We start from the raw sequence: 10,949 nt of genomic DNA, 5'->3' as shown, positions 1-10,949 counted from the left end.
TCTCTCCTTAATAGTGACACTGTGGAGTTGGTTGCTCAGTTCTGGCACATTATTCTTGAGCAATCCATAATCCTCACACTCTAAAAGAGGTCACGTTATAATGTATGTAAGGACTGGATTAAGACAAGTTGAAGAGGACAATGTGTGTAACATTTCTCACCTGAAGAAAGGTCCTTAGTCTCAGAGCGTACCAAGTCAAGAGAAGAGATGGGGGTGTCGTAAGTATCACTCAAGATGTGCCGTATTAAAATATAAATCAAATGCATTTTATAAAGCACTTTTTACATCAGCAGTAGTCATAAAGTGTTTTACAGAAACCCAGCCTAAAACCCCAAAGAGCAAGCAATGCAGATGTAGAAGCACGGTGGCTTGGAAAAACTCCCTAGAAAGGCAGGAACCTAGGAAGAAACCTAGAGAGGAACCAGGCTCCGGGGGGTGGCCAGTCCTCTTCTGGCTGTGCCAGGTGGAGATTATAACAGTACATGGTTATTCAGGCCAGATCGTTCTTAAGACAACTACAGACAACAACATGCCTGTATTAATGGAAGCAACACACTGACCTGCAGGTGGCTCAGCTGGGCATTTGAACCTTTATTTAACTAGGCATTAACCAAAGATTAAACAGATAACACATTAACCAAAGATAACTCCTGTGTAAGATAGTGTGGGGTCATGTCCATTGAATCTTATGCTTGTTATCTGTTGTTCACTCCTAATGAGTAGTTATTCTCCAATGGAGATGTGCAATCACAGGCCTCCTGATGCTCTCTCACTCAAACCCTTGATTCCACACAGCAGAGGCCTGGGTGTTGCCTGGGGCATGTGAGGTCAGACTGGCTAAAGATGGAGGCGCTGGCCACCCTCAGACAGGTGAGATTTTCACTCTGCTCATCTATGTGTGTGGGGCATTTTGTAAATGGAACATCTTACTTTTAATGGCATCCATGAATCTTGCTCATGATGTTTGTGTTTTGTGTGTTCTTTTGTGTCAGTATGTGTTGTTACGAACTGGCTTGTAGCCCGTAACAAAGAGGGAGACAACACGGAGATAAAGAAATAAAAATATATTTATTAAATAAAGTAAACTATGTACAAGTAACAATGGTGTTTGTAGTCAGTAGTGTAAGTGGGTGGATGTGTGCATATGTAACCGATGTGAAATGGCTAGTTAGTTAGCGGTGGTGCGCGCTAATAGCGTTTCAATCAGTGACGTCACTCGCTCTGAGACCTGAAGTGGTTGTTCCCCTTGCGTTGCAAGGTCCGCGGCTTTTGTGGCGCGATGGGTAACGATGCTTCGTGGGTGTCAGTTGTTGATGTGTGCAAGGGTCCCTGGTTCGAGCCCAGGTTGGGGCGAAGAGAGGGACGGAACCTACACTGTTACACATAGATGGTGATAATGAGGGGTGGAGAGGTCCCTAAACAAACAAACACAAAGAAGTCCCAAAATGCCACAACAAAAAACAACAGTGTGTCTGCGTGGAGACAGTCTCCTCGATGTATGGGGGAAAGGTATATTTATCCCCGGGACACACCCGAGCCCAGATGTGTCCCATTTCGCTGACGACCCTCCCAGCTCCGCCCACTGATATTCTATTAAGGAAAACAAGAGCAGAGAGAAATAATTCAGCAGACAGAGTGGGAGGGTCGTCACAGTGTGTATTCGTCTTTGTGTTGTAGGACTGTGAGGAGGTTGAGGAGAGCTCAGCTGTGTGAGACTGAACTGTCCCCTGTGTATCCTTGACACCAGCTAACGATAAGAAGCGCTGTGTTCTGTGTCCCGACATGCCGTGCTGGAGCAACTGCATGTGGGGGCGGAGCAGATGGAGGGGAGGAGTCTGGAGGTCAGCCTAACAGACATCAAAGCCGAGGCAGAAAGCACCAGGTACACACATACTCTAACCTGTTACTGCCCTACTACTGCATATCTAGAAGAACCTAGAATCAGAGATAAAGGATACAGTATGTCCAAATAATCATCTTAGGAACAGCTTATACTGTTTCCCTACTGTACTTTACACCTACTGTATTCTATATATTTATATTGTCTATACTATTAGGCTGAATTCACAGTGATTTATTGAGTGTGTTGTAGTTTTCAGCTGCTTTGGCTGCAGATGCAGAGGGAATCCTGTCTGCAGGAGGTCAGGGATCTGGAGGAGGAGCTGACTGCTCTATGTAAACACAGAACATCCTTGACAGATGGGACCAGGGTAACACAATTATTCTAGCCCGCATGGCACTTTTCCCAGCTCTATTACAATCTAATGATTTGATTATTACAATATTTAATCCCCTATCTCCCCTCCCTTCCCTTCTCCCCCACAGTCTCAGAGAGTGACCAGTGTCAGTATGTCTGTCCTTGAGAGAAAGGAGTTGGACAGTGCCAAAACAGAGCTGTTTTCTGAGCAGCAGCACTCTAGACTCAAGCTGGACTCTATGCAAGAAGTACAGTATTAGACTGGTGCTCAGAACATGCTTCAAAGTGATTGTCACCACTTTGAATGTGTTTGAAATTGTTTCTCTCCATCTGTTTGCTTATGTGTGTATGTAGCAGAAGTTGGATGAAGCTTGTGAGGTGCTCCAGTCTGTGACTGAGGGGAGAGGTCACTGAGGGACAGGTTTGAAGGTCTGAAGGAGAAACACAGGCAGAAACAGGAGCAGGAAGAGGTACCATCTACCTAGGCTTTCACCACACCTCAATATTTGTCTCAAAATCTCACTCTCCTCTCTCTGTCTCTCAGGCAGTGGAGGTGCACGTGTGTGAGCTGCAGAAAGAGCTGCGGGTGAATGAGAGCAGTGTGGGGTCTCTGGAGAGGATAGCAGCCCAGAAAGAGCTACAGCTGTTGGCTTTCCAGGACGAGAGGAGTGCCTTGAAGTCAGATGGGCTGCAGGGGGAGTTCCAGAACCTAAGGGAGCAGCACAGCATCTTTCTGAGAGAGACCCAGGAGCAGGCACTCACACAGATGGTTGGTGGGCTGGGTAGCCTCTAGTACACTGTGTCTATGGATGAGTCCGTTTAACTGTGCGTATAAATGTGTGTAACTCACTGTGTGCATGATAGTTAGAGCATATGTAGTTAAATGTGTGTGTGCAGTATGTAAGGGTGTAACGCCCTGGCCATAGAGAGGGGTTTTTGTTCTTTATTTTGGTTAGGCCAGGGTGTTACACTGGGTGAGTGTTCTATGTGCATTTTCTATGTTGGTTTGTTTCATTGATTTTGGCCGTGTGGCTTCCAACCAGGCACAGTTGTAGAGTGTTGTTGCTGATTGGGAGTCACACATAAGTGCCTGTTTTTCCATTGGGGTTTTGTGGGTAATTGTTTCTGTTACGTATTGCACCTGACAGTACTGTTTGGCTGTCAGTTTTCTAGTTTTTGTGTATAGTGTTCTTTCGTCCATTAAAATCATGATGAACACTAACTCCGCTGCGCCTTGGTCTACTCTCTCTCGCGACAGCCGTTACAAAGGGGTGGTTTTGTTTGTCTCCTTTAGCATCGAGAGCTGAAGAAATAGAAAGGAAGAGTTTTCTTTAGGTAGCCTAGTGGTTAGAGCATTGGGCCAGTAACCGAAGGTTGCTGGATTGAATCCCCGAGCTGACAAGGTAAAAATCTGTCCTTCTGTCCTGGGTGCCGAAGACGTGGATGTCGATTATGGCAGCCCCCCCGCACCTCTCTGATTCAGAGGGTTTGGGTTAAATGTGTAAGACACATTTCAGTTGAAGGCATTCAGTGGTACAACTGACTAGGTATCCCCCTTTCCCTAACTCATGAGGAACACATCCAGCAGGTGAGAGGCTCCAGCAACTGGGTTTATTGAAAATTAGCAAAGATCCCCGTATTTCCTTTGTGTGTTCTATCAGATTCAAACACTGATGTTTTTCTTGCTGGTGTGTGTCCAGGCTCATAGGCAAGCTGAGGAAAAGAAAACAGTTGCTTTCAGAAAACAAGCCATCTCTCACACACAGCACATTGAGTTCACACAGAGCTGCATCCAGGTCAGTGTCTCAGGATGTCCTGTCCTCTAAAAGTAAAGGGGAAAGGAAAGGGGGATACCTAGTCAGTTGTATAAAATGTTTCTTCCGCATTTAACCCAACCTCTGAATCAGAGAGTCCCGGGTCAGTTTCACAGTTTCCTTTGCAGATAACGGAGGAGGGGGGAAGGAAGCTGAGGGAGAATCTTAATGAGCAGAAGGGGGTTATGGCGAGGCGAGAGGTGGAGCTGTATGCTGAGGATCAGCATTTGGTATAGATTTCTACTTCCTGTGTCTCGTATTCTATGTCAGATGAAGTGTATTCTAAAACTTAAACAAACGGGATAACACTGTATCTGTTTTCTACCTTAGATACACAGCACCATAGAGGTAGAGAAAGAATGGGAGGTAGAGAAATAAGAGGCTTTACAGGTGCAGTGTGGGATACTGGAGGAGCAAGGCCGGGATGCTCTGGAGAGAGTGAGAGAGAAGAGGAATGCCCTGGCTCTTCAAAACAAAATGGTGGAACTACAGTATAGCAGAACCAAGATCACTGGTCACCAAGAAACCATCAGATTTAACTTAATTACCATGAATTAAAGGAAACGGGTGAAGAATAGATACAGTATGTCATTCCTCTCTCCCTGCTCTGTCAGAGTGTGCAGGACCTGGAGAGTGAGTTCCGTGTGCAGCAGAGGGAGCAGGTGTCTGCTCTGACTGCAATGCGTAGGTCCTTGAGAGAGGAGCACCAAGCTAAGCCACAGAGACTGCGCAGGCACATGGAACAGATGATGACAGGCCTACCACCTCCTGAACTAGCATCTAGAGATCACTACATACATGACAACATATAATGTACAGGTTATGAAGTAAGATGGCGCCGACAGACATGGCAGCTCTGCTTCTAGCTACTAAGCAACTTTGCAGTGTTCTGTTTTTTTTGTTTTGTTATTTCTTACATTATTAGCCCAGAATTTTTTTGGTGTTATTACATACAGCCGGAAATAACTTTTGGATATCAGAGCAGTGGTAACTCACCAGCATTACGATCAGGAATACAACTTTCCCAAATTGGATCCTTTGTTTGCAGCCCCCAGGGCAATTTAACTTATTCCAGAGGCTGCTTCAAAACACTGCCGGCAGAGAAGAGGTATTCGGAGTGGACTTCTAGTCTGACTCAGGAGGCGTGCATAACATCCACCGCTTTCGAGTATATTACTCGCTAATGTTCAGTCTCTGGATAACAAAGTAGACGAGCGCAGGGTGGCGATCTGTTTCCATAGAGACATCAGGGATTGTAACATATTCTGTTTCACTGAAACATGGCTCTCTTGGGATATACTGTACCCGTCCATACAACTAACTGGGTTCTCAGTACATCGCGCAGACAAGGAATAAAGAACTCTCCGGGAAGACGAAAAGCAGGGATGTATTTCATTATTAACTACTCATGGTGTGATTTTAATAGCATACAGAAACTCAAGTCCTTTTGTTCACCCGACCTAGAATACTTCACAATAAAATGCTGACCGTATTACCTCCCAAGAGAATTCTCTTCGGTGTAGTCACAGCCGTGTATATTCCCCCTCAAGCCGATACCACAACGGCCCACTACACTGGACTTTATGTAAACTGGAAACCACACATACTGAGGCCGCTTTTATTGTAGCTGGGGATTTTAACAAAGCAAATTTGAGGAAAGCGCTACCGAAGTTCTACCAACACAATGACTGTAGTACTCGCTTTGGAAAAACATTGTACCACTGCTACTCAACTTTTCGAAATGCCTACAAGGCCCTCCCCAGCCCTCTGGCAAATCTGATCACGACTCCATTTTGCTCCTCTCTTCCTATAGGAAGACACTCAAACAGGAAGTACCCATGCTAAGGTCTCTTCAATGCTGGTCTGACCAATCGGAATTCATGCTTCAAGATTGTTTTGATCATGCGGACTGTGATATATTCCGGGTAGCCTCTGAAAATAACATTGACGAATACACAGATACGGTGACTGAGTTCATCAGGAAGTGTATAGGAGATGTTGTACCCACTGTGACTATAACAACCTACCCAAACCAGAAACAGTGGATAGATGTCAGCATTCAGGCAAAACTGAAAGCACGAACCACCGCATTTAACCATGGCAAGGTGACTGGGAATATGGCCGAATACAGTGTAGTTATTCCCTCCGTAAGGCAATCAAACAGGCAAAACGTCAGTACAGAGACAAAGTGGAGTCGCAACTCAACTGCTCAGACACGAGATGTAAGAGGCAGGGTCTACAGACAATCACGGATTACAACGGGAAAACCAGCCACGTTGCAGACATCGACGTCTTTCTTCCGGACAAGCTAAATACCTTCTTCGCCCGCTTTGAGGATAACACAGTGCCACCGACGCAGCCCGCTACCAAGGACTGCGGGCTGTCGTTCTCCGTTGCCGACATGAGTAAGACATTTAATCGTGTTAACCCTTGCAAGGCTGCTGGCCCAGACGGCATCCCTAGCCGCATCCTCAAAGCATGCGCAGACCAGCTGGCTGAAGTGTTTATGGACATATTCAATCTCTCCCTATCCCAGTCTGCTGTTCATACTTGCTTCAAGTTGTCCACCATTGTTCTTGTACCCAAGGAAGCAAAGGTAACTGAACTAAATGACCATAGCACTCACTTCTGTCATCATGAAGTGCTTTAAGATGATAGTTAAAACCTGTTGAGGACAGACGTTCAGCTAGCTGAACGCCTCGCCAATATCCAATGGTAGAGCGTGGCGCGAAATACAAAACCCCAAAAAATGCTATAATTTCAATTTTTCAAATATACAACTATTTTACACCATTTTAAAGACAAGACTCTCGTTAATGTAACCACATTGTCCGATTTCAAAAAGGCTTTACAGCGAAAGCAAAACATTAGATTATGTTAGGAGAGTACACAGCCAAAAATAATCACACAGCCATTTTCAAAGCAAGCATATATGTCACATAAACCCAAAACACAGCTAAATGAAGCACTAACCTTTGATGATCTTCATCAGATGACACTCCTAGGACATTATGTTATACAATACATGCATGTTTTGTTCAATCAAGTTCATATTTATATCCAAAAACAGCTTTTTACATTAGCATGTGATGCTCAGAAAATGCATTCCCAGCCAAACCTTCCGGTGAATTTACTAAATTACTCATCATAAACGTTGACAAAATACATAACTATTATTTTAAGAATTATAGATACAGAACTCCTTTATGCAATAGCTATGTCAGATTTTAAAATAGCTTTTCGGCGAAAACACATTTTGCAATATTCTTAGTACATAGCTCAGCCATCACGGCTAGCTATTTTGACACCCGCCAAGTTCGGGGCTCACTAAACTCAGAATTACTATTAGAAAATTCTATTACCTTTGCTGATCTTCGTCAGAATGCACACCCAGGACTGCTACTTCAACAACAAATGTTGTTTTTGTTCCAAATAATCCATAGTTATGTCCAAATACCTCCGTTTTGTTCATGCGTTCAGGTCACTAAAGGGTAACGCGCGAGCGCATTTCGAGACAAGAAATTCAAAATGTTCCTTTACCGTACTTAGAAGCATGTCAAACGCTGTTTAAAATCAATTTTTATGGTATTTTTCTCGTAAAATAGCGATAATATTCCAACCGGACAATAGTGTATTCATTCAGAGAGAAAATAAAAAACAGCATGGTCGCGGGAACGCGCATCTCCAATCTCTTTGTCACTAGGCAGACCAGTGACAAACTGTGCTAGTAACCTTTGCCCAGAGACAGGAGACGCCTCAATCCACATTCTGAAGGCTTTAGAGAGCCAATGGAAGCCTTAGAAAGTGCCACGTAACAGCTCAGATACTGTAGTTTCGATAGAGAAGCAAAAGAAGGACTACAAATTCGCAGACAGGCCACTTCCTGCTGGAATCTTCTCAGGTTTTTGCCTGCCATATGAGTTCTGTTATACTCACAGACACCATTCAAACAGTTTTAGAAACTTCAGGGTGTTTTCTATCCAAATCTACTAATAATATGCATATTCCCGTTTCTGGGCAAGAGTAGTAACCAGTTTAAATTGGGTACGTTTTTTTCATCCAGCCGTGAAAATACTGCCCCCTATCCACAACAGGGGATCATATCACCTCCACCTTACTTGACACCCTAGACCCACTTCAATTTGCTTACCGCCCCAATAGATCCAGACGATGCAATTGCCATCGCACTGCATACTTCCCTATCCCATCTGGACAAGAGGAATACCTATGTAAGAATGCTGTTCATTGACTATAGCTCAGCATTCAACACTATAGTACCCTCCTAGCTCATCATTATGCTCGGGGCCCTGGGTCTGAACCCCGCGTTGTGCAACTGGGTCCTGGACTTCCTGACGGTCCGCCCCCAGGTGGTAAAGGTAGAAAACAACACCTCCACTTTGCTGATCCTCAACACAGGGGCCTCACAAGGGTATGTGCTCAGCCCCCTCCTATACTCCCTGTTCACCCATGACTGCATGGCCATGCATGCCTCCAACTCAATCATCAAGTTTGCAGACGACTCATCAGTAGTAGGCCTGATTACCAACAATGACAAGACAGCCTACAGGGAGGAGGTGAGGGCCCTGGGTGAGTGGTGCCAGGAAAATAACCTCTCACTCAACGTCAACAAAACAAAAGAGCTGATTGTGGACTTCAGAAAACAGCAGAGGGAGCACATCCCTCTCCACATTGATGGGACCGCAGTGGAGCAGGTGGAAAGCTTCAAGTCTCTCTGCGTACACATCACTGACGATCTGAAATGGTCCACCCACACCGACAGTGTGATGAAAAACCTCAGGAGGCTGAAGAAATTTGGCTTGGCACCTAAAACCCTCACAAACTTTTACAGATACACAATTGAGAGCGTCCTGTCGGGCTGTATCACCGCCTGGTATGGCAACTTCACTGCCCGCAACTGCAGGGCTCTCCAGAGGATGGTACGGTCTGCCCAACGCATCACCGGGGGCAAACTACCTCCCCTCGAGGACACCTACAGCACCCGATGTCACAGGAAGGCCAAAAAGATCATCAAGGACATTAACCACCAGAGCCACGGCCTGTTCACCCCGCTATCATGCAGAAGGCGAGGTTAGTACAGGTGCATCAAAGCTGGGGCCGAGAGACTTCTATCAGCTTCTATCTCAAGGCCAAGGGGGAGCACAGCCACAAGCAGGCCACAGCCAAGCTAGAGCAGTAGAACTACACTGGGCCCAGGAGCTGGGGGTAGTGTCAGGATCTGCAGCACCTGCTGGAACACAGCTCCCTTCTGCTCCCACACAGGTACTCTTTCACACGGACACATTCTCATATTCTCTCTCATACACATAGAAACACACTATTCTTGATCAGCATATGAATTTGTATATAGTACTGTGTATTCTAATATGTTGTTGTGCAATATATTGGTGCTGTGCTGCAGTCCTACGGTGGCCCAGGCATTCCAAACCCTGTAGGCCCTCAGAGAGCAGTTTCAGCAGGCAATCAGTCGACCACAGCAGAAGCTTGACTCACAGAGACGCAGCACTCAGCAGCTGAGCCGGGACAAGGTGTGTTCAGGAAGACACACTCACTTAAATACACACAAAAACACACCGATATACAGCCCATACAAACATGCTTACTTTCTGGTTGCGTTACACACACTGTTAAGAATCACATTTGTGTGCTTTAGGAGCAGGAGTTACGTATTTAGAGAGAACCAATGGGGATGAAGAAAGAGCAGGCCTTGGACTCACTGACGGAGAGACTCATTCAGGTATAGATCTGACTGTCTTTGTGACAGACACACACTCACGCACGCACACACACTCATGCACACAAACACACACACACAAACACACACACTGTCCACCGTCATATGTTGATGCTGCAGGAGCAAATTGAGGAGCCGAGCAGTCTGCAGCGGGCCCAGGTGTGGGAGGGTGGAGACGAGGCAGGTGGTGTGGCTGCTTCCCTGCGCAGGCAGCTGCAGGCCAAAGACCAGGAACTGCGCCTGGTGCAGAGGAGCATGGGACAGTAGAAAGAACAGACCGCGGTTTGCTTGGCAAGCAAGATTGAGGAGGAGCAGACAGCCAAACTGAAGAGGTTTGTACCATCACATCCCACGTTATGTACACAGAGGGGACTTTTAAAGGACTATTGAAGCAGTCACTTTACTTTTGGCCCATTTTTCTGACGAAGATGTGCAGGCTTTGGTTGTATCATTAACAGACTCTGGGAAGTGTTCTGTTGTGTTCAGCGTTTTCACTTTTTCCACTCCGCAGGTGCAAAGCAAAGTTGTTAAAGGGGAGGTAACTGACTTTACCATTGAGACAGCATGTCTAGAGACTAAGCCTTGACTCTAACTCATTAACTCGTGTGGTGGAAATTCTACCTTTAACTAATAATGAGGAGAGGCTAAATCAATAATCATTCAAGGTATTACTTTTATTAAAAACATATTATAATAATGAGGCTGGTCGCCCCACCCCCACAGGTGAGATGGAGTGAGAGCCTCCCTGCCTGTACACAGAGCACATCTGCAAAACACGTGACCCTATGTATGTGTATGCATGTGTGGGGGGAGACAACGGGGTGAAAAGGTTGCTCAGTCTGTCGCAACTGAGTGAGGACAATAAGTGCCAGAATGACAGGAAGTCACTCCAGACATACTTCCTCTGACAGTAACTCAACAGTTCAAGTTGGACAAGCAAGTGCCTTTGACTGTCGGCCCAGATTATGTATGGTCGTACTGGTCACACAAAAAACATGTATCTTTCGCCCAGAAACAGGCTCCAAACAGAACAATAGCTCTATTACTGGTGTGCAGCATATAACCTTTACTCTGTCTCCAGTTAACTTAAGAAATACCAGTCAGTTTCTGTCATATTCTGAGTGCCCAGACGACATGGGGTCATTCTACACAGGCCTCTTATTAATGTGCACACACACTTTTCTAT

At 45.6% G+C, this 10,949-nt stretch overlaps 1 long non-coding RNA gene across 1 annotated transcript; it reads left to right on the top strand.

The window, feature by feature from the left end:
- Window positions 1-1,641: 1,641 nt before the first annotated feature.
- LOC123729315 (uncharacterized) lies at window positions 1,642-3,250 on the top strand. The gene is made up of 3 exons (XR_006761089.1): window positions 1,642-1,882; window positions 2,093-2,667; window positions 2,742-3,250. It is a non-coding gene; the product is annotated as an uncharacterized lncRNA (long non-coding RNA).
- Window positions 3,251-10,949: the final 7,699 nt, after the last annotated feature.

This window comes from Salmo salar, chromosome ssa20, assembly GCF_905237065.1.
Source record: "Salmo salar chromosome ssa20, Ssal_v3.1, whole genome shotgun sequence".
Taxonomy (NCBI): Eukaryota; Metazoa; Chordata; class Actinopteri; order Salmoniformes; family Salmonidae; genus Salmo; species Salmo salar.
Note: the sequence above shows the minus strand (reverse complement) of the source record. Positions and strands in the feature narration are given on the sequence as shown.